The sequence below is a fragment of the Pteropus medius genome, unplaced genomic scaffold (assembly GCF_902729225.1).
Source record: "Pteropus medius unplaced genomic scaffold, Ma_sr-lr_union100, whole genome shotgun sequence".
Taxonomy (NCBI): Eukaryota; Metazoa; Chordata; class Mammalia; order Chiroptera; family Pteropodidae; genus Pteropus; species Pteropus medius.
Genome location: NW_024344378.1, coordinates 12,307,367 through 12,332,479, shown reverse-complemented (window position 1 = coordinate 12,332,479; position 25,113 = coordinate 12,307,367). Strand labels below are relative to the sequence as shown.

At 40.6% G+C, this 25,113-nt stretch overlaps 1 long non-coding RNA gene across 1 annotated transcript in view; it reads right to left on the bottom strand.

Annotated features, from left to right (window-relative positions):
• Positions 1-23,617, bottom strand: part of LOC120609094 (uncharacterized) — a 29,405-nt gene extending 5,788 nt beyond the window's left edge. The window contains exon 1 of the long non-coding RNA XR_005654668.1: positions 23,518-23,617. This is a non-coding gene — a long non-coding RNA (uncharacterized LOC120609094). The remainder of the gene's footprint in view (positions 1-23,517) is intronic.
• Positions 23,618-25,113: the final 1,496 nt, after the last annotated feature.

Below are 25,113 nucleotides of genomic sequence, written 5' to 3'. Positions count from 1 at the left end.
AACTACCATGGAATTTCTCATGCTCGTCTACCTTGCACACCTATCCAGATTTCAAAGATTGTCTTTATTTTAAAAACAGCCCTTATTACATCCACTTCTAATTAAGCAGTCACAAATAATCATCAAGCAGCATGTGTGAGCAACATGAAATAACTAGGTTATCACATTATCAGACTGAGTTGGTTTAACTACAGCCTAAAAGAAACAATTCTGAGGTTTTTAGCACATGCTGTTTCGAGGTAGCTACAACTTGGGGAATCCGTCCTAGAGGGCTTATATGAGCATTATTTCCCCTCCATTACAGTGGGTATGCCAGTGGACAACTCTGTATGGATAGATGTATTTCAAGATTTTATTGAATACTAAGCCTTGTACTAGATGCCTTACAAATACTGTTTGAAATAACCATCATAGAAATTCTATGAAGTAAGAATCCAGTCATTCATTCTTCTATTCATTTAACAAAGTTTTGTAGAGGGCTTACTTACAGTTCTGTATAAAGAACTGTCGGGGCTGCTACGAATACAGCATTGGCAAATACAGATGAAGTCCTTTCTCTCCAGGATTGCACTTTCTATTTTGGAGATACAGATAATAAAAGTGCAAAGAAACAATTGTGCAAGGAAATAAACAGGATGATATAATAGTGAAGGGAGGCACTACTTAGATCATGTGCTCCAGGAAGTTATCCCTGAAGCCCTGACTATTGACCTGAGACCGTAAGGTACCAAACCTACCTTGCCAAGTGGGAAATTGAGGCTCAGAGAGTTTTGCTAATAGCCTGATATCACATATCTACTGAGACTGAGTTAAATTCTAACCTATAATTGTAAATCTCCAAACTTGTCTGCTTTCTGCTACATCCTGTTGCTTTCTAAGAGAGCCTGATAAGTACCTAAGTGATGCTCTATGTCAGAGGTTGTGGTAGAAGAGGTTTCTGTATAGTTAAACTGTAGAGAGGAAGATGTTGCTAGAGCTGAAAACAAAGGAATAAAACTCATAATCATCCTTGTTTATATGATTGGGTATAATGGTAAGGGATCCATATTTAATTTTTCTTTTTTTATTTCTTTACTTTCTCCTTCATCTTTTACCAAAACCTAAATGTTCTTTTTTTTTTTTTCTTTTGGAGGATGGTAATAAATGAGGTCCTGATTTAATCTCTAGACACCACAGATTTTCAGAACCTATTTTTCAAAATGTGAAAGTTACATGAACACATATGTCCTCAGCAAAGTTTAGATCTCCATAAAGAAGTAGAGATTTGTAAAAAGGAAAAAAAAAAACAAAACTCAAGGAGAAAAAAAATCTTCTTGTCGGCTGATTGGGCAACACAGAGAACTCCCTTGATTACAAATGATATTTAAAGAGGTTCTCTCTTCTACGTGGCCATCTTCTCTCGAAGCGAACTGAACGGGAGATAAGGTGTTCATTCAGGATGCTTTCAAGAAGAGTTTTATCGAATCCAGGTTTTACTGAAGCTGAAGCACCCAGCTATCTTTGAGCCTCACAGAAAAAAAAATATCTTTCAGAAAAGGAAGGGCTATTAGTTGAGCAAGGAGAGCAATTGAGACGCTGCCTCCAGAGGAGGGACAAAGCCTCAAGCACTGAGTGCAAAGGAAGGACTTGGGGCTCCATTTAAAGAGGGCGGCTCTGATAGAGAAAGTTATCAAAGACAAGGAGGAAAAACTATCAGGAAAGCTTGATTGTGGCTACTCCTATTTCTCCTTTCAAAAGGGACAGCTATTAATCTCTCTGATGTACAAGTAGAAAAGCAACCCATTTGATTTCACAATAGCCTAATACGGCGGAGGATGAGAAACCCATGACTCCCGAAAGAAAACGTCACTTCTACATGACTCCTCCAAGGTGGCCTGAAGTGATCTCCCCATTTATGGTACCCCACTAATGGTATATTATTTTGAATAATATAAGTATGGTTGGTGGTAGAGTTGAGGAAAGTTTAAAACCTGGGCTTTGAAATCAGACAGAAGGGTCTTGGCTCTGCTACTTTACAGCTGTGACATGGGATTTTTCATAAAAGAAGAGTGGGCCTAGTGTTTTCCCCAAGGCCTTGAAAACTTCTGCACCATATAGCCTTCCCCAGCTAAGACTGTGAAATCACAGAGACACAAAGAGGAAAAGAAGAGGTAGAAGAGAAGAACAGAAGAGAAAAAAAAGAAGGGGGAGAGCAAGAATGGGAATAGACCCACAATTATGAAGGTTGGTAAGGAAATATGTGGGTTGTCACTCACGTCAGCATTAGTAGCATCAGCTTTCCGCAGAGATGTTCAGAAAGCCTGAATATCTGTGATGAGGTATTTCCATTTCGTATAAACCAAAGAGCTTAATAAAACTGAAAGGCATTTCCTTCAAAGTTCCTCTTGCTGATCTCAGTAGGTTTGCTTTTAAAAACACACAGTAGACATTGTGGCTGACTTTCCAATAATCATTCCCACCAGGCAAGTAGCACATCCACCCCCATGGCCAATGATGAGTCCAGCGGGGACTGTGCCAATCTGAGTTGAGAAGACTCAAGGACAGAGTATCTCAGGGCTTGTGGGCAAGAAGAGTTTATTCCACACATGGGACTGTGAGTGAGGAAGCAAAGCCCCAGCTGCTGCTGGTAGACACGGGTGGACCCAGCCTGTGAACAGAACCAACACCTGAAGAGATGAAGCCAAGTGGACCCCAGAGAAAAGGGACTCCAAGCTTACCTACGCATGAACTTCTTATTATGTGACATAATAAATATATGTCTCATTGTCAAATAAATTCAAATAAATTCAGAGAATGCTCCATGCTACATCCTGCCTTGCAAAGTGCCGATGCATATTAGCGTATCAAAGGCTCTGGAAAGTCCTAGAGGCAAGAAGCCCGCCTAATCCTGCATTTCCCTAACCTAACTTTCCACAGAAGGCCCTCTCTTCCTAGTACCTGTTAACATCTCACAGCACACACGCCATTTGAGACATGTTACTGTGGAGTTTCATGACTTTAGCCTGGATCACCAGCCCTTTCTCAAAAACAAAACCTCATTATCTCTGATCATCTATTACCAAATTGGTAAAATCTTCAGTGTGGTATTTTGATCTGCTGTCTCTTACACGTTCTTTTGTCTTTAATTTTTCTCAATCTTTTTCTGTCATGCACATTTGTGCATCCACAAGGGATTTCAGAGGCACTCATTGATGACAAGTTCTACTACGTAGATTGTATTAGTCTTAGGCAACTTGGATGCATGCCTTCCGCCTTCTACTCTACCCCCTTCTTTCTTTCTTATACTCTTCTTTTTTCTTCTATATTTCACTATACCCTATGGCATACATTTAAGTCTCTAAATTAAGTTTGCCAACTTCTTACTTTCTCAGTTATATGGCTTTCTGTTTTTAGTAGGTGTCATGGGCACTAACTGCTCTGTCTGTCCAGCGCTGTTTCCCGCTTCTCCATGTGATTGTAGTAGAAGCTGCTATATCCTTACATAACTCTGTTCTCACCACCAAGTTTTTAGTCTTTAGCCAATCACAGTCCTTCCCTGAGATTTACTTTCTCTCTCTCTCTCTCTCTCTCTCTCTCTCTCTCTCTCTCTCGTGACAGAAGTTGCAGGATATGAGCTGTTGGCAGTAGACAGCCTGCTATGAGAGAAAAGCAATCTACAATGAGAATGGATGAAAACAACAGAGGTAGAGAAAGACAGAAGTTTATATATGTGTTCAGATCCCAGATTCTAATTAACTGTTCCTAAGGTTAGCTATATTTCTGTTCCTTTTGGGAATTTGGTATGCAGGTTTCCTTAAATTACCTAAAATGGTGGTCCACGGACCAAATCTAGCTGCAGCCTATGTTTGTAAATGAAGTTTTCTTGGGATGTAGCCACAACACATTTGTCTATTTACAAATAATTGTCAATAGCTGTTTTCATGCTGCAACAGTAGAGATGAGTCATTGCAACAGAGAATGCATGGCCCACAAAGCTGAAAATATTCATTATCCAGACCTTTACAGAAAAAGTGTGTTGACTTCTCATCTAAAACAACTCAGTATTCTTCCAACAATTTCTCCTTTTTGCCTAAAGTAGTTCAGGCTGGTTTCGGTCACTCGCCTGCAAAAATCATAATTAAAGTGGTTTTCAAATTGGTCTTGAGCTCAGTGCACTCCACGCATAGCTCATGTGCTGTCCAGCCCTGAGTTAAAGCCCTTTGCCATTTTCTGTACCTATCTTCTCTTTTGAATCATTTCTTTCTATGTAGAGGTTAAGCCATTCTACATTTGGTTTTTAATCAGGGATTTACATATAAGCCTCACCTCTTTCTTTCCTCTCCACCTCAGGATATTACAAACTTCTGGCTGAATAGGAGCTACTTCTTATTCATCTTTGGTTTTCCCCTCCCCTGGTGCCTAGTACAAAGTACACACTCAATGAACACATTTTGTACTTTGAATCAATTTTTCCTCCCACCATCTATACTCAGCGAAACCTCTTTGTTAAGAGAAGCTGTCTTTCAAATGCTCCTTCACTTTGCTAAAAAAGACCAGATTCCAGGCCAAATGTTAACAGGAAGACCATGTCATTTAGAAACAGATTCCCAATCTCTGATCACGTTTAGTAGAATCAGTGTAAAGTAGTCAATTTCAAAGCAAGATCTCTGAGCAGGGGCAGCAGCCTCACCCAGCAACTCATTAGAAACACAAATTCTCAAGGCTCCACTCCAGACCCTCTGAATCAGAAACTCGTGGGTAGAGTCCAACAATATGTGTGTTAGCAAATTCTCCAAGTCATATCGATGTTTGCTAAAGTCTGACACGCTCTAAAGCAAAAGCAAGGTCAGCAAACTTTTCCATGAAAGCAAGGTAGTAAACATTTAAACTTTAAATGTCAAAATAAATAAATAAATAAAATAAGAAATATTTTATAGTACTTACGTAACAAGGAAGAACACAAATTTCCATAAAATTATTTATGAAATTCAGAATTTGGTAACATGTTATATATAATAATAACTATAATAGACACAATTAACAAGAATGAAAGATTTTTTTCAGAATAACATTTTGCTTAATTGGAATTGAAAGTTAATGTTCCTTATCATCAAATCAATTGCAAATGTTCATCTCTAAAAATTATTCTTAACTTGTAGGAACAGGCCATGGGGCAGATGTGGCCAATAAGATGTATTACCAATACTTGGTTGAAAGCATCAACGCCTACAATTAAGAGAAGGACCAAACTTTCATTGTAGGATTAGCAGAAGAACATTGCACATACTAGCAGTTTTCAACTGGAGAGGGAATGACTTTGTCCCCAAGGGATATTTGGTGACATTTTTGGTCATCACAACTGGGAGTGTAGGGGCTGCTACTGGTCCCTAGTATCAGGGAGCCCCTGGTGGTTACTAGTCATAAATGCTACTCAACATTCTACAACACACAAGGCAACCACTTGCAACAAAGAATTAACTAGCCCAAGATTTCAGCGGTGCTGATGTTGAGAAGTCTTCACATAGATAACCCTTCCGCAGCTCACTGCAGGCCTGTAGACCTCCTTTTTACCTCTTGTCATATTTCTAAGCCACACATTCTTGCCGTTGTTTTCTAATTCAGACTTAAACAAGATAACTTAAATGTCCATACGAGATGTCTGCAAGAAGCAAAACTTTTCTTTCTGGAGTTTTCAAATTTTAATTGCTTAGGTAAAGTTCAAGTCAACACTAATACTGTTTAATTTTAGAGCTGTCCTTACAAAGGAAGACTGGAGCCTGTTTTCTCACAGATATAGCCACAGGCAGTGAGATACCTGTTGTGAGAAGGAAAATACAAAAGTAGCTATTTATTAGGATCTTTGGCTACATATATGTCCTATAATGTTCTAAGATGTTGAGGACTCTAAATGACGACACTGGGGAATCATGAAGCATTTTGGTTTAGGAAACTTCGAATGATTCTAGTTATAAAAAGGAAGAATAATTGATGTCATCTCCAGCATTCTTCCCTTTAAAAATGACATAACAGAAGCTAAGATGTTCATGAAGGCCTTATTTAAATAAAAGATAAAGATACTTCCCTTCTCCAAGGTATGGTCCAAGTTCATGATTAGGCTATGAAATCGGATTTGCTGAATCTGATTTTATAAAATCCGATAATGGTTGGCACTCTTGGAAACCATTCGAAGTTAGGTGGCCTTTGTTAGGAATGGAGAAGAAAATAAAAAAAATATTGTTTTATACTAGGAAATGTTAGCTAATATTTAATGAGGGCTTATTACACACCAGGTACTCTCCGGGTGTTTTGCTATATTATTTTATCCTTACAGCAAGCCTGTGAGACAGGTGCCATTTTCCCCCTCTTACAGATGAGGAAACTGAGGCTTGGAGAGGTGAATTAACTTGAAAGAGCCAGTTTTGGAATCCAGGTAGATCTGATTCAAACTTGAACTCTTCAACATTATTGAGTCACTAAGGCTTTGTGGATACACATGAAACTGCAATATTTAGAAATTTAAAAAACTCATAGCAAGATAGTGCCTTCTCATAACCCGTGGTTAGTGAGGACCTGGAAGTTCACAGAATATCCAGAGGAGGGACACCCTCCCCTGATGTGCCGTGTTCTGTGATGCTGGAGAGTTCAGTAGACTCAATCTGTGTATGAGGTTTTACTGCATTTTTAAAGATAGCCTCACCCACTTACCTAGGTGAGCCTTGATGGACAGGGTAGGTGTGGAGACCGTCTCTGAGAGTAATAGTTGAGTCTGAGGAATTCATGTTATCATATAATTTTATATTTTATAAAACGAAAAACCCAACCTATTATTTTTTTATAATGCAAACCATAGAAAATAAAACCTTCTTGGCTAGAGAGTATAGTCAGAAGATAGAGTAGTGACTCTCATGGAGTCTGAATATCAAAAATTCTAGGCTATAGTCAAAAAAGACATATTGGTTGTAAGTGGGGTAGAAATCCTTGTGCTACCCTCTACTGGGTCACAAACTGGCCCCCATACACAGAAGGCAGAGAGAAGCCAAAGAAAGAAGCAGGCTCCTTCAGATGGGCAGGTGACAGGTTTGATACGCAAGGAAGTTACATATGAGGCTTATCCTGGGTGACTGCAAGATGAACAGATCTCTGCACCCACCCGCCAGAATCTTACAAGTTTATATCCAGGCCTTAACTGAGTAACTAGGTCCAGTCATGTACATGGTGCAGATGGTCTCAACAATACACATTTTCGAGGTTGAATCCTTGAAAACAGCTGCCAGCACAGGAATAGTAAGCAGAACGTATATTCTAAGGACAGGGGAGGAGGCACAGAGCCTCCCATTCCCCGGGTCCAGCTCATGGTCAACCAGAAGTCATGTTCTCTCAGTGACCTTCTCCAGTACCCCTGCAGCTCAAACCCTTTCCTCTCGTGCAAATGCTACGGAGAGAAGTGGAGGAGAGAGGGAAGAAAGGCAGTCAGGAGCATCGAAGAAGAAAGGGGAGAGAGAAGGAAGAGGGAAAAGAAAAGATTCTTGAAATATTTACTCTTCAAAGGAAACCCACATCAAATTGCAACCCAAATTTGGAGACATATTTTCCCAGGCACAATTAGAACGAACTCCATTTGAGCGGAGGAGAGACGCACTTTAAGTCTAGTCAAAATAGTGATGCTTCAAGCTGCATCAGAAGGCTAGTGGAGCCGCCGAGCCCCGCAACAGTGCTTTACTCCTGCCGCCCTGTGCTCAGGGCTTCCATGCTTCTTCTGCTTTCCCCAATCAATCGATCAGTCAATCAGTCAAAAGACCCAACCCCCAGTCCTCTTCTCCCAAGCATGTATATGTTTGGGGGTAACCCAAAGGGAAATCCTGAGCAGTTTCCAAGGAATTTTATCTTCCCCACATTCTGTGTTCAGAGAACGATGTCACATACCTGAATGTGACATCATGTGAGTGTATGTGCGTAGATACATACGTACATGTCAACCCTATTACAATAGACTTGAACAGTTGGAATGTCTTTGTTGTATTGAATATTTGGGCCATTGAATAGTTATTTATTTTTCCAACTATAATGTATTTTGTTGAAGCAGAATTTGACCAAAAAAATAACTACATTTCTTTTAACTGAGCAGGGTCGTTTTTACTAGAAAAGCCCTCAGCATGCAATGTCTTAATTGAATCCTTATGACAATATGGTGAAGTATTATTATCCTCGTTTTTAAGAATAAAAAGGAAGAAAGGAAGTAAAGAAGGAAGGAAGAAGAAAAGGAGGAGGAAGGGAAGGCATAGGAAAAGAAGGAAGAAGGAAGGAAGGAAGGAAAAAGGAAGGAAGGAAGGAAGGAAGGAAGGAAGGAAGGAAGGAAGGAAGGAAAGAAGGGAGGGAAGGAGGGAAAGAGGGAGAGAGAGAAGTAGGAAGGGAAAAAGAAACCTGAGGTTCAGAGAGAGCAAGTAGTTTGAGCCCAGAAAGAAGTAGATTAAATTAAAGACTGTATTTTATTTGAGGCAAAACTCCTTCGAAACTCATCTCATCCCGGCAAAGTATTACAATGTAAAGAAAAGTCCTTCAGCTATCCAGCTTAAAACAAAATGACATAAATATACAAAAATCCTCTGGCCTCAAAAGTTCACTCTGCAACAAGCGAAAATAAAAGACAATGAAGCAATAATTATACGATTTTATCCTCTTCTTTTCACATATAAAGCTGACGGGGAAAAATCATTATGGAAAACCTCGAAAATTATACCAGCCATTTACTTTTGTTTAAAAGACTGCTTGAAGGTGTACCTCAGATGACCAAGAGTGAAATACAAATTAAAATAGTTAAGAATAATGATATCGGTCAGGGTATAAATGACTTGACCTACTGGCTAGTAGAACTCCCAATGAGCATAATACCCAGTTTGTCACAAGAGTCCTGAGGAGAATTGTCCCCTAAGTAACTACACCTAATTCTACTTGGCAACACTAATGAGTCTGGAAAAACAATGCGAAAAGGTAATAAATTCAATTATAATGTAATCTGGATGAAGCCCGATAGTAAAAATATGTATTATATTCTTACAAGAAAAGCCTTATAATTAGGCATGAGATATTTCTCTGGAAAAGACCTCCCCTCAGGCAGACTTTCCATCAGATTCAGAAATCCAATTAAATATTCTTACAAATGTAGTAGAAAAAATACACAAAAATATCCATGTGTTAATCTTTGAATAAAGGGATGATCAAGATATGCATTTCTTTTCATGTTTCTGTGTTTTCCGAATGTTCTTAATAAACATGCACTATTTTAATGAAAAAATATTTAAACTACTTAAATACAAAACAAATAAAGATCTAGATTCTGAGATTCTGCTTACATTCTTTGATTTGAATGTACCAGTTTCAAAAAAACAAAGTGATCTCTCTCTAAAAGGCGGTGCAATATGCACTTTAATAAGTGGACCTGAATCATAAATTTCAAAGCATAGCAAATCTTAATTTCATTTCATTCCATGAACAAAGATAAAATAACATACTTTTAGGGGAAAACTTTTATTTAAACATGTTTCAACTATCAGTGATAATAAAAAAGGAAATATTTATGAGTCTGAGTAAAAGAAAGAGAATTCTTTCAAGTTCTTAATGAAAGATGCTTTTTCGAGAGAATTAGCTAAAGGGGAAAAAATCGCATAAAGAGTTGAAGAGAAAAATAAATTATTTATCGGCTCTCCTACAGTGCCTTCTAAACTTTAGATATGCATCAAAAGATGCTTAAAGTGAGCTAATTTCCACAGCACATTTCCATTTAGAATTACATTGTAGGTTTCAAATGTCTTTGTTCTGTGTGCGTGCTCCACGTGTGACAACGTAGTCAGGCACAAAGCTAACCTTAATCACATAATCAAAGCTTTCTTATGGGGTACATGTGTTCCTGGAAAAACGTATGCAAATCCAATTATACTTGAAATGCACTTGGGAATTCATGCTATGGTGAATCCTTTGGGAAACCAAGAATCCATGGATAATATGAAAAAGAAAAGGAGAAAAAAAAACACCCACTAAATTATTCATCTGGCAAGCTTCAGTGTTTTTCATATTTGCTTTTTTCCAAAGGGACATGTTTGGACAATATGCACAGAAACCCCTGACAAAATCTATTACTTGCAATGAAGGTTAGTGTTTTCAATTTAAGAACAAGGCTCTTTGACTAGTTAGAACAATCTGAGTTAAACTAAAACAAAACACACACCCACATCCCACCCTGATAGAGGTAATCTATATTTAAATCTGTTTCCTATACTAAATATTTTCAGCATATAACTAATTTAAAACTGGACTTTCCCCTTTGTTTTAATTGATGGCATCTGTAAGCCAGTTGGCACTATTAGAAGCTGTTTGAGTTTCAGATAGCTTTAAAGGGTAATTATTTTCAGACCACTCATGTGTTTTTAAATATTTAATCTAGAATTCAGAATATAATTTGCCTTGTGTGTTTGACATTTTGTCAGGGAAAATACAAATGCTTCAAAAACAGTGATAATATCAACTGTGATTATAGCAAATTGGAATCACATCCTTGGTCTCCTCCCCTGAGGTTGTTTTGGGACCAAGACAAACACAGCTCAAGAAGTGAAATGCAGTTTACTAACTATCCTTGACATTGAGCATGAAAAACTAGAGGAGGCTAAGTTCCTCCAGATTACCTGAGCCAGGAGGGCTATTTCTTCAGTTCAGCTAAGGATCCTGTCAGGGAGAACTAGGGGATGCAAGAGCCCTGAAGATACAGCTCTTGCATTGGGTAGATCCTTCCCCAGTACTGCATATCTACACCTAAAACGTACACTGAGCCCTCAGGATGGCAAATTTCCTGGGGCAGATAACATGACACAATGTATCGGTGGGAAGAGAACGCTGGTCTTGTTATAATAACAACAGCTATTATTTATCATGTCCCTCTACTGGGTCTCCTCATGGGCTAGTCTTCCTGCATATTTCACTTCATTCATTATTCAACACACTCTTCTGAGGAAGCTATTACTATCTCCATTTCACTCATAAGAAAATAAAAGCTAAGTTGAAGTTATTTGCCCAAGGTCACGCAAGTAGTGAATGGAAGAAGGGAGTTTTTCTCCATCTATATCTGAGTCTTCATCCCAAGGTTTTTCCAGTTCTGCCAAGCTTCAGATGAATAATCAGGAATTTGTGCCCATTGTGGTAGCCAGCTTCCACGATGGCCTAGTGATCCCAACTTCTTGTATTCACACCCTTCCACAGTCTCCTGTCACTCTTCACCAGGTTTGATCTCTGTGACCAATCACATACGGCAGAAGTAATGGTATATCACTTTTGAGATTAGGCTTGCCTCTTAGGTTTGTCTCTGACTCTGTCTCTCTCTCCTTTTGCTCTTGGGGGAAGCAAGCTGCCATGTTGTAGGCAACACTATGAAGAGGTCCACTGGTGAGGAACTGAAGCCTCTGGCCAACAATCAGTGAGGAACTGAAGTGTGCCAACAGCCATGTGAGCGAGCTTCAAAGCAGCCCCAATCAATCCTTGACATGATAGCCACCCTGGACAACAGTTTGACTGCAGCCTCAGGAAGGACCCTGAGACAGAACCAACCAGCTAAGTTGCTCCCATATTTCTGACCTTTAACAGCTATGTGACATGTTTGTTGTTAAGCTAAGTTTGGAGGTAATTTATTGTATACGTAACTAATACACCATTGTACATGAACTTACATAAAAATGATAAAGATATATAAATGGCTTCCTAGGATACACATATACACAGCCTGTGCTAAATACCATGGGAAAAATTTAAAAGCATAAGAATAACACGTCCCCAGGCTCAAGAAACTTTAAACTAGAAGGAAAGGGAAAAACATATATGTAGGCAGATCACAAATATTTTCAAAAATATCTCTGATTTTCTTCTGGGTTTTCAATATGCAGTATCTTTTTCCTAGTTAGCCCAAATTATCTAACCAGATGCTTTTGGGGTATTAGGATTCTTACAGAAGAGCTACAAAGAAAAAGGAAAGGTTATAAGTAAGCTTCTCAAATTCAAAATAGCATTTTCTTCCAAGATAATTGGTTATAAGCCAGACATTCTTGAGAACGAAACAATTTTCTAAATTCTCGTAGCTCCCATTTAACATATCAAGAGCCAGTCCTGGCATAGTGAATCGCAGACTTTCTCCTACAATGTAGAGGATATAACCTTCTATCCATGATAGCTGTCCCAGAACAAAAGGAAGAAGTGACATAGGAGAGGTAAAGAAAAATTCTATCTGTAGTGGATATAGTGGTCCCCCAGACTTCCTGGGGCTGTCAATCTTCTTCAGAAAATGTCTCCACTAAAGAGTCACCTTGCCCAGGCTATGCCCCCTCTGTAGGTTACCTTCCATCCAATAACTGGTAGACGGAGGGCAGTATAAAGGCTTAGTCCTCTTGCCTCGACTCAGGACAACTCTGAAGGGCCACCTCTGGCTCCCCATGGGCTGGCTGGTGCCATTGAGACTGCATCACAGCACAATTTCTCCTCTGCTCAATCTGGCTTCCTTCCTTTGACTTCCACAGGTGGTGACCCTTAGAGGACTCCTTAAGAAACCTTCTGCAAACTAATCTGTATCTTGGCACCTGCTTTCCAGAGAACTCAACCTGTGACATGGTCCCTTTGGATCCAGTGGAATGTGGAGAGAAGGAAAGGGGTAAATCTGCAGGATCAGGCATGTGTTCTAAATCACAAAGCCCTGGAGAGGAAGGATCTGCTGGATACACTATTAGCAGATGGCCCCTTACGCAGCTCACAATTGGGGATCTGGGAGATCACCCTGCAGGCTGGGCTGCACTAATACAGTGAGCCCCAACATAGCTAGGAAGATGAAGTGGGAGTACCAGGCAAAGAGAAGATCAAGTTTGTTCTCCTGAGTCTTCCTGGATTTCAATACATGAGAAGTGCTAAACTCAGGGCCAACAGACCAGCTATGGATCCTGCCAAGGTCAGGGTTAGGTGTGTAGGAAGAGAATACTCAGACTAGTGGCCAGTTAATGGATAGAGTTTTAGAGGGATTTCCTATCCTTAGATGCCAAGGGGGAAGCTAAGCCAGCAGGAAAATGAGACAAGACCCAGGCTGAGCTGAAAAAGATTAGATGCAGATTCAGCAGCAGCAATGACAGCAGCAGCCATTAGCAATGGGTTGGAGCAGAATGGCCAGGTGGAGTGCCAGGCCAACAAACTCAAATGGTCTAGCCCAAGGCCAAAGAGCCCTCGTTCACTCCAGTCCTCCAGGGTCAGATAAACCATGCCTCCTTCCCCGTATTCTTTGCCACAGTATTGGAAAGGAAGAGAGAAGGGAGCGTGGAACACTACAGACTGATGTATTTAGCTGACTCATCCAAGAAGAGAGACCCCCTGGCAGCCTGAGTAAAGGTGAGATGACTTCAGTGGTGGTCAGAACATTCCTAGGAGACATTGTAAATGAAAGTGTCTTACAAATAGCAAAGCACATTACAAACACACATTTGTGCAATGCATCACATTATCAAGATACCTAATCCCTCTGATGCTTCTGTTTGGTAAAGCCTTTGTTTTCAAGTGATAAGATAATTTCTGAGGGTTGGATACATATTAAATGAGATGAAACCCGCATATATAAGCGTATCTACTGCGTTGTATGAGTTGAGAGCCAGGAGACCTGCCATGGTGCCCCGACCAAGTGGAGGCTAGGGGTAGGGTGGCTGCCCAGATGAGAGGCCAGCTGAAGACCCAAGAGGCATGAAGAAGGATCTGTAGATGTCAAGAGTGAGGGGGAGGCCAATTCAGCAGCCCCATGGGATTACGAGTCTCTGAAAGAGGGTATATGAAAACTAGGATGACTGCACATCCCAATTTTCTTGAGAGATTCCTGGTTTATACAAAACATCCTCATGTTCCATCAGGTTATTTCCCCCTTCCATTCTCAAAGATATTTCCATTTAAATGAGAAATTAATTATTCAGGAGGAAATAATTACATATTTAACTGGAAAATTCTCTATTTAAATAATCTTACAGTGACTCCTTTGAGGAAACTAAAAAGCATTAAAAATCTCCCCTCCCACAAAAAGGGAGAAAATCATTGATTGATTCTTGGATACACAGTAACTACCTAAGATTTTGCCTTGTTTTGTTTTATAGGACTCAGAACGAGACTAGATCATCTACAGACAACATGAAGAGACTCCAAATCCTTTGCACATCTCAATTCACTGGGAGTAAATATGAAAAGTTAACCACCTTGGGAAGCCAATTAAGTTTAAAACAAGTGGCCCAGGGAACAATGGTTGCTGACCTTCAGAGGAGAAATAAACCACTTGTAACCGTTTGTTCTCCAGAGCTTCATTTGAGAAGTGTGGCAAAATCTTGAGCTCAAGAGAGAGAGAGGAGAGAAACATCCACATGGGAGAAACCGAGCCTCCTGAGTACAGCTGCAGGCAGGGGTGGGAGGATTGGGGGTATGAGGCAGACACAGGTTTGTCTAAAGCACAGAGTTGCTCCATCTATCACAGACATAAGCCTGGAAGGACGATGAGAACTGGGGAAATCTTGTCAGGTTTGGGAAAGACATAACTTCTCTGGGATTGTCCATAGGAGAGAATCCGAAATACTAAAGTTAGAGACAAAGGTGCTGACTGATGTGAGCATAGCTGTCGAGGTGATTGGCTTTGCTGTTGTTATCATTTAAGTTTTTGAATTGGTAACACGTACATTGCTAAAATTTCAAAATGTAAAAAATTATGGACAATTTAAAAGCTTCCCTAATTTCCTCCCCAGCCACTCCTGGTTCCTCTCCTTTTTCTGGTCCTCTCCTCTCAGAGACTTTCTATATCATCTAATCCAACAATATTCTCATTACCCTCTCCTCTTTAGCTTACATTAATGGTAACATATTATATAAATAATTCTGATCTTGCTCTTTTCATGAAAAATATGCCTTGAAGATTGTTCTCTATCAGAATATTAAAAGTTCTCAAATTTTCTATGGGCTCATAGTATTCCATCGCTTAGCTGTATCACATTTTTTTTTTTATCAGTTTCCTATTAATGGAGATCCCATCTTTTTGTCATTAATCGTAATGCTACCATTCTTTGCCCTTTGCACCATGACACACCTCTAAGGACATCCGTAGGCTGTTTCCAGAAGGGGAACTGCTGAGACAAAGGATGCATGCATTTGTAATTTTGAAATAATTTGTGACATTGCCCTTCATGAAAGTGGCACCGATCGGCACCCCTACTGGAGGATGTGTTTCCTCAGACACCACTGAACTCAGTAGGCTGCCAAACTTTTTGATTTGGGGCCAGTACTAGGAGGTGGAGCTGGAGGTGATGAACTCAGCTTCCTCTATTCTTGCTATTCCTTGACAAGTAAGGGGGACTCCCCACCTCTACCACCACCACCACGGCTCTCTCTCTCTACCTATGTGTTCATTCTCCTACCAAGAAGAGAAAGTCACTTATCAGAGGAGTAAATTTAGGAAGCATAAGCTAGTCACGCTCCACTTGGCTCTTCCCCCCGGCACAAGTTGTCCAGATAACAAGAGTTCATCTTTCTTCCACCTCAGTCCACAGTGGCCGAGGACAGGCTGCCACATTCTGGGAGTTAGCCTGTGACCTATTTGGCTCTCACACTGAACCTCATCTTATAAATCATCCCCTATCAGTAATGAGGAGGATATTTCAGCCTCCATCTGCTATTCCTTTGTTTTCTTTCTCAACTTGTTCACAGTTCAGTCAGGAAAGAAAGTCAGAGACTCACGTAGGCTGCTCACAGTTTAAAAGATATCTATTTCCTAGAAGTTTACTTCTCAACTAAGAAAAACTACGAAAAATTTCAGTTGTCCACCCAAGTAATATTTCTGCAAATGAGGTCACCTGCCTCTAAATCACTGGGAATGTGGGAGTGAGGGAACTATAACACGCAGATTATGGGTTTAACCCAAAATTTCTGAACTGGAATTACTGGGGTGGGAGGTAGTGGGGGAAGGAGGTGAGGCCCGGGGCTTTGCATTTTATAAGCTTCCTAGGTCATTTTAAAACACAGTTAAGTTTGTAAAGCAGTACACTAAAGAGTCATCACTAGTCCTAAGAAAATTCTGAATAAGCTATATGACTACGGTGACCAAAGTCGACACACTGAGGAAAAGAAGAGGCTAAAGAAGATATGACTCGGGAGAGAAAACTTGAAAACTGTCAAGTGCTAGGAAGGAATAACAGGGAAGAAATATTCATGAGGCTATTAAAGAAATAGATAAATAGCTTTCTCCTATTAGGGATGGTACTTCAAAGCTGAGTGTCATCAAAGAAGAGGGATGAATAGGACAAATGAAAGCTGTGGGCTTCAATTATTTATCGGCATGGTGAAAAATGAAATTTGGGGGATTCAGAGCCTTCAACGTATTCTAAATAAACTGCTCTTGCCCAGCTAGATTAATTAGTACATTAAAAGACTGGGCGTTAATCAGTCACCTTTACTCTACTCTATCTACCCACAATACAACTGAGGGGTGATTATCTCCTACTTGTTAATTGGCTATTAACAGCGGGAAGTAATTGCTTTGGAAATTATTCCCTAGAAGATGCTTAAGGTCTAATGCTGAGAAAAGTATCTGTATACATGTTGCACATCAGCAGGCCGATGCTTCCTCACATGGCGTGGGACACAAAGGAAGCCCCAGTCTTTCCCACCTGATTGTTCACGTTCATTCTTCCAAAACCAGGTATGAGCCCACTTCATGGCCCAAGAGGCTTTCTGAGGCAGGGCCAAAACATGGCGGATTGGTCACAGTTGCGTGATTTAACTCAACGTAGTTAACAAGTTATCTTATTTATGTCTATTTTTAACATTTGTGTTAGGTTTATGACTAATTTTTATTGAGACAAAAAATACGTTGGCATGTATTCTCATCTTAATGTACAGGTCGACAAGATCGTACAGCTCTATACACCCACATAACTTCTAATTATGTGGTGCTACTTCCAGAAGGTTCCATGATGCCATTTCTGTGTCTGTACCCATCCCCTAGAAGTTACTGCTATTATCCGTCTGACAATTTTGCCTCATCTTGAATCTGACAATAAATAAAGTCATACAATATGTATTCTTTTGTGTCTGATTTCTTTCCTAAACATAATATCTGTAAGATTATGACTACTCTTTGGTTAAATTGTTCTGCTGACATAGTTAGCCACAGAAGAGGTGGCACTTTTATTAGAAGTAGGACTAAAGCAGGGCAGCCGATGATCAGCTTTGGGGACCACAGGCCCTGAGATGCTCGTATATGCTCACGACCAGGGCAGAAGGAAATGGCTCTGCCCTAGCCAAGTGTCTGGCAGCCCAGGAGGACAGTGAGGTTGGCCTGAAAGGGGAATCATTGCCTCTACTTACACTGATGTCATCATCAAATCCCTAAAAACAGAGCACGTGGCTTTGCCTCCACGGCTGCCTTTGAAATTCTTGGCATTTACCACAGCTATGTCTCAAACTTCAGCGAGCATGAGAAGCACATGGAGAGCTGGTTAAACCGCAAATTGTGGGGACCCAACCCCAGGGCGTTTGATTCAGTAGATCAGGAGTGGTGCCCAAAATGTACATTTCTAACAAGCTCTCTTGGGTGATGCTGAAGACTATCCTTAAAGACTCACTGCTCTAGAGCATCACCCAGGATGGAAGAAACTGTTACCTCTGCTCCTTGTAGGACATTTGGTCCTGTTTAAAATGTTCATGAAGACATGAGGTTACCCCAAAAGGCCCTTGTTATTTGGTCCTGGCCAAAAAGCCAACACTTAGAAAATGCTGCTTGGTTCAGTCTTTAGAATTTATTTCTACTTTTGGTTTACAGGATTAATACATAAAAAATACTATCATATTTTATTGGTTCAGTAACTGTGTTGTGACTGTATTGTCAATAATGACCTTTCTTGCCTCAGTGTCCTAGCTGCTAATGACTTATGGATTTAGGTAAATGGGTCAGGATTTGAATCATGTAGAAGAGTAAGATTTATATTAACTATGTCTCCATGGATGTTTTCGACAGGACCTAATGTAAAGGATCGAATATCAAGGACCAAATATCAAGGACCTTTGGGTGTTGATCAAATGTCTTCATGAACATTTGAACAAATCAAATATCAAGGACCTTTTGGCATAAACCAAGCATCTCAGTTGACATTTTAGATAGGACCAAATGTCCATGAATCTACTGAAGATGTCATCTACCATAATAAACTCACTCTCGCTACATTAGTTAAAGCTGTGAAACAGATCTTATATAGAAGCCGCTGAGTAGGGGAAAGGCTGAGCTCCATTCTAATTCATGCAGAGCTGACTGGGCATTTTAAAGGGAGGATGAGGGAGTGGGGAACAGCAAGTTGGGGCCTCAATTAGAGTCAAGGAAGAGAAAAAGTACCAAGGATTGGTCTTTTAGGGAATCAAAAGGTCAAATATCCAAACTATTTTTATAATCAAAATTAAGCGTTACTTGCTTTCTGCCCCCTCTGTTGACAATTTCAGCGATGGTGTGAAAGCACTTCTGGGTGAAATGGCAGTGATCCCATATGCATGCCCTTTGACCCCGATAGTCTACATATAAGAACTTTTTCTAAGCAAATTATTAAGAATGTGTGCAAAAACTAAAGTTCTCATCACAACAGTGCAAAATGAGGAAAAACATAAGAATCAATAATAAATGCAATAAATGGGTACATCTGTATTCCGCAGACATTAAGAGTTAAGGGAGAGGTGTATGTTCAGTGACATTTAATGACATAGCATTAAAATACCATGTGGCTGAGCAGTATTACGGGATGACACATTTTTCATTAGAAACTGTAATCATAGTTGAGCAACCCCACGTTGCAGTGGTAAAGTGCACAGCTCTGCGATCAGATTGTCTAGTTCAAATTCAGGCTTTGACATTCATTAGCCAAGGGGTCTGGGGCAAAGTGCTATGCCCAGTGCGGATTTGAAATGTGGTTACTGCTTATCCTTATGAGCATCTGGAGAGAGCAGAGTGAGATAAGGAAGGGTTTCATCCTTCCACTTCCACAGAGGAGATGTCCTTTCAAATCTTCCCTGAGGACTCCTGGCAGGTCCCATCCAGGACTGCTTTCAACAGTCTCTACAGCTGCACAACTGCTATTTGTCTTCTGGCCACATCACAACGAAACGCCCAGTCCAAGTTGTCAAAGTTTATTTACTACTGGAAATTTGACTTCTTTAAAGTTTAAATTTTGTTTTATTTTCATTTATTTATTTGCATTCGAAGCAAAATAGCAAATTACAGATGCAAAGATATTCCAGCATCTGTTATCATCAGCTTGTTTTCCTTAGAACAGAAATAACTCGCTGCAACGTGCTAATGACAATTCGATAACATCAAGTATACTGAGATCAGCAAGTTGTCTACAAAATGGCTACATAGTTAAATATGCTAATTTTCTCACTCTTTAGAGTTTCTCCCACGCTGGAGTATCCTGACTACAGATCCTAAGCTTTGAGGTCTTTAAAGAAAATACAGGTTTCCCCTGCTATCCAAAAGTAGAGCATATCTATGAAAACTTTCCTAAGCCAAAATAGCAGAACGCGAAGAGTATCCCCCACTTTCTGCAAGTTCACGTGACATTACTTCTACCTACGTTAGCACAGGAAGTCCTCACTTAACGTCCTTGATAGGAGGTTCCATGTCTTTAAGCAAAATGACCTATGATGAAACCAATTTTACTATAGGCTAACCGATATAAACAAGTGTGAGTTTCCTACAGCATCTTATCAACATTATTACAAACTGACATTGAACGAAACAATGTTATTTGAACACCTGCTGTACCTATTTTCAAACCAAAAGAAATCCAAAGAGAATTTTCACTTTTATCCAAAAAAAAGTCACTACCGTACTAATGTAGGTCTTTGGTAAAAATGAAGTAAGTGGCACAACACAAAATTTTGGAAAGAGAGGGATATGTGTAGTTACAGAGCTCAAAACCCTCCTTCACTATTCCCGAGGCCCCCCTGGTCCTGGCCTTCCCCCCTGGCGGTGACTGTCATTCACATCACTGCTGCACCCTCTCCTCCTGGGCACATGGGGGATGGCACTTCTCTGACCACTTGAGGTCAGGTGGGGCCCTATCATTTGCTTTGGCCAAAGAAATGAGAGGAGGATGATCACGTGTCATTCTGGCAGGAAGTTCTGAGAACTGGGTGTGAGATTCCCCAGGCTCCCTTCACTGTACTACAATGACCCCGCATGTTCCGCATAGTGAGCCACCATTCATCAGGGGCCTTGCATGTGGATGACATGGAACAGTCTCTTGGAAAGGGGAAAGGTAAACTATTATCGTTTAAACTCAATACGCTTTATCTGTACATGGCTGGATAGTAAGTATTTTCAACTTTGCAGGCCATACGATTTCTAGCACAACTGCTCAGCTTTGCCATATGCAGTGTAAAAGCATATGAAAATGCATGGACATGGCTGTGTTTCAATTACATTTTATTTATAAATACAGGCAGTGGGCCAGAGTTGACCCTGGGCCATAGCTTGCCTGCTTCTGTTTTTTAATTTTAATAGCAATAAATTTTTTTAAGTAGAGAATTTCTTTTATTTTTTTCCCAGCTTTATTGAGGTACGACTGACAAATAAAAATTACGCATTAAAAAAATTGCACATTTTTAAGGTGTATGACATGATTGATATTTGTATACAGCGTGAAATGATTACCACAATTAAATTAATGAACACATTCATTATCTCATATAATTACCGTGCATGCACGCGTGCGTGTGTGGTGATGACATACCTACCTCTGTCTTAAGCCATTAAAATGTTGGGCTTGTTTGTTACCACAGCACAACCTAGCTTTGACTGACCAATAAAGCAACAATAGGTGTGTTAGAGCAGAACACCTTAAAAATAAGTCACAGGCGATGACACAATTTATCATGGTGACTTAGATCATGGTAAAGTCTTAGAAGTCACAGTCATCTGAAGCCAAGGTGCCTTGCCAAAGCAAAAGCAGCTTGAGGAAGTTGATGAGATAAGGAGAGGAAATAGAGAGGCATTTCTAAAGGAGAAATCAAACCTGTCCTAATAGCTGAAGACAGATGTTTAAATCTCTTTAGGAGATACTCCTGTATTTCAGAGCTGCAGAGAACACATTCTCCAGCTCACTGCCTCGATGCGAGACCTAACTTCTGCCACATACAAAGTCCTTTCCAAGAGAAAACCTCTACAGCATTGGTTCTCAAACTTCAGCATATATCAAGATCACCTGAGGATTGGTCAAAAACCCAGACAGGTGGAAGGCCACACCCCCAGTTTCTGTTTCAGGAGGTCTGGGGTGGGGCCTAAGACTTTGCTTCTGTAACAAGATCCATGAGAAGGAGCTAACAGTGGTCCTTGAGAACCACTATTCTAAAGTCATTATAAGATCTATCCTGGGGAGAAACAGTCGAGGACCGTCAGATTTAAAAACATCCTGTGTTTTCAGAGTGGCATTTTACTCATGATTAAGAATGATGGCTTTGAGGTTGGAGTGGCGTAAAATCAAATCCTGTCACTGCCATTTACTAGCTGGGCGACCTTAGACATGTAACTTCTCTGAGCCTCTGGTCCCTCTTCCAGAAAAATATAGTAAGATTGTCTACCCCGCAGAGTTATTGAAAGTGAATGAAGTAACACTTATGAGGCTTCTAGAACGATGTCTTACCCTGAGTATGTGACTTCTTTAAGTTGCTGAGCAAATTGCAAGTGTAGACATGGTCTAATTCCTCAGGAACCAAGCATCGAGGGTCATTTCACTTATCTTTTAGATCATACATCTCAAAAGGGATGATATCCCCCACTCCCCACAAAGGGGTGAGAATCAGTTCTTGGGAAAGGGGTAAAAATCTTATTCTTCTAAACAGATGTACAGTATATCTCTGGTACTAAAATTTCATGGAGTATAATTATGAAAAAGATGTCTAAAAGGCTTCTTTGGGGTCAATAATGAAAAATTGAGAAACAGTGTTGTAGATGACGTGTCACGGGGCAGGAGTAACTGGCTCACTCAGATATAAGGTGGCAGTGCCAGGATCTGAAAGCAGAGAGCAGATCTTTAACTTGACACCCAGTGTTCTCAGCTCAACATGGTTTTCTCATTTACAAACAATTCCATAATATAACATAAAAAATAATGGAGAACAAGAAGAGGAAATAAATCCCTCTCACTTCTAAAAAAGATAGCATGACATCATGCTCACTTGACTTGATATAACTTAACACACAGCAAGGGCCTTTTTAAAAAAATTCCCTGGGTCTGTATCTCTGAAGTTGGAACTGATCTAAGAGACAGGATGGCAGAATGCAAAACACATGGGAATGAGACCGAATTTGAGTCCCAGCCTTCGCCACTTACTGGCTGGGTGATCTTGGGCAAATTACTCAACCCCATGAGTCATCATCTGTAACAGGGGTCAGCAGACATTTCTGTGAAGGGCCAGATAATAAATGTTTTAAGCTTTGAAGGCCATATGGTCTCTGTTGCAACTACTTAACTTTGCTGAGTAGCATGAAATCAGCCGTAGACATTATGTAAATGAGTAAGCTTGGCCATATTTCAGTACAATTTTATTTACCAAACAAGATTGCAGGCTGGATTTGGCCCAGTGGCTATAGTTTTCCCACCTGTGGTCTATAAGATAGACATAAAGATATCAACAGTGTTGACTATCTATTGCTGCTTAATAGAAACGCCAATGCCGAATGACATATAACAATAGCAAGTTATTTCTCACAATGCTATGGGTCAGGAATTCAGGAAGGGTTCAGATGAGCAATTCTGCTGTAGGTGGCATCATCTGAGGTTACTCACTCTGCTGCTAGACCAAGGTGGAAATATAACAAAGCTTCTTCTATCTAGTACTCCTCCCTGTGGCCTCTCTCTCTCTCCACTGCCATATCTCATCATTTAGTAATTCAGCCTGAGCTTCTTTACATGATGGCCGGCTTCTCCAGAGAAAACATGGAAGCTGCCCAGCTTTTTAAAGACAGGCCTAGAAATGGCACAGTGTTGTTTCTGCCAAATTCTCTTAACCAAAGCAAATCACAAGGTCATTCTAGATTCAAGAGCAGGGCAAACAGACTTGATGAGAAGGAGCCACATGTGTTTAAAGAAGGGAGAGGAATTTCTGGCAGCCATCTTTCAACACTAGAGCCTGGTTGAAAGGTTCAAAGGAGCCAACAGAGGCAAAATGTTCAGCACATAGGACGGGCCAGAGCTATTCCACTAACACTGGAGAGTCCCAGTGATGGGCAAGCTCCTGCACCTTGCCAGGATGACAGCAGCCACCTTCTTCCTGGTCTCCCCAATTCCACTTTGTTTCTACTCTCCCCACTCTATTAAAAAAGCAAGTCAGGGGATGTCATGCCCTTGCTCCAAACTTTCCAATGGCCTCCCGTGATACTTAAAATAAGGAGCAAACTCCTTATCTTGGTCCTGATTTCACCCTGACCAGCTCTTCGACCTCATTTCCTCCATCGCTCACCCCACTCTGGCTGCACTGGTCTCTTTGCAGTTCCTCGAAATAACAAGCATGCTCCTGCCTTCGGCGCCTTCGCGCTCGCTGTGTCCCTTTTGTGGAGGACCCTTTCTTCACAAACCCAGGTGACTTAATTCCTTAATTCTCTCAGGTGTCTGCTCAAATGCTACTTCATCAGAGAGGCCTTCCTGACCCACTCTATCCGAAAGGGGATGTGCCATCCCTCTCCAGCCGCCGACCTCATGTTACTCTTTCATCACAATTATTATCACTACTATGCCCATTATTCATGTATTGATTTATTTGTTCTTATCTCTCCCACTTTCAATAAGAGTCACGTGGGCAGGGATTCTGTGTGTTCACCTTTAAACCCTCAGCACCTCGTGATTAGCGTGTGGTATGAGCTCAGTAAATGTTTGAGTTGGGGAAGAAAGGAAGGAGGGAGGGGGCCTCTGAACACGAAACCCCCACCTTAGGGTCGACATCAGCTGACTCCACGTATTTCTAGAGATTTGACTCAGAAGGTGGTGATTTTCTTCTGGTAGTTTCTCCCATCTCCAAGCATGGCATATTCTTTTATAGACATTTCATTGTGTTGCAAATTCGGCTTCACTCCGACCCCAGGCAGGCTTGTAAGAACGGAATGTATTGTTCGAAGCTACCCTGTGCCAGTTTGACCAAATGCAGATTTCAAAGAGTACTTCTGGCCTCTCGTCTTGTTTTCCCTTTTCTGGGATTAGCCATGGTCAAGATGAAAGCAATCTGTTAATAAATCTTTTCAAAGGCACTTTAATTGAGATGCTCATGTTCAGGTTTTTTAGCCTCAAAACAAAATGCTCAAGGGAAGTCACGTTAGATGAGCTGAAATAAGATCTAGAATTTTGTTTTCAACAAACATACTGCTAACTGCCCAGCAGTGGGGAAGTGAAGACTATTTGAACAAAGCAGGAGATGTATAGAGAAGGCTAGTGATATGGATTTGGTATCTGGCAGAACTCTGACTTCAGAACCTCCAAGGTCTGTGGTCTTGGGAATGCTGCTTAAGCTCAGTTTCTTCACATATAAAATAGAGACCGTAATTGTCTAACTCATAGGATTGTTTTCAGGAATAAACGAGTTCATAACTATGAAATGCTCCACATAGTGTCTATCAGTATTGAGTGTCCAGTTAACATAAGCTGCCATTACTGTTAAAACAGGACCATCTAAACCCTGACGTGATGTTCTCTGATCCATTCCATGCCAGATAAGAGAGCTGGTTGGTTGGACGAATGAGAAGACAACACAGGGAAAATCAGCTAGTATCGTCAGAAATTGGCAGAATGTATAAGTATAAATGAAACCACTGTGGAAAAAAAACCAGCTCCTCGGCCAGCACAACACTGAATTGCTACCATGAAAGGAAGTGGCAGAATGGGGTAAAACTATTACCCCATTGGGGGAAAGGCCCTTTGACAGAGGATTTAACAGAGGTTCCTAGAATCCGAGACCTGCCAAAGACCACACCATTCCCAACCTCCCCCGGAACCATGACCACCCCACCAGCCAAAGCATTTTGAACAGAAGACAAACTCAACAGACAGAACTAAAGCAGGAAATCAT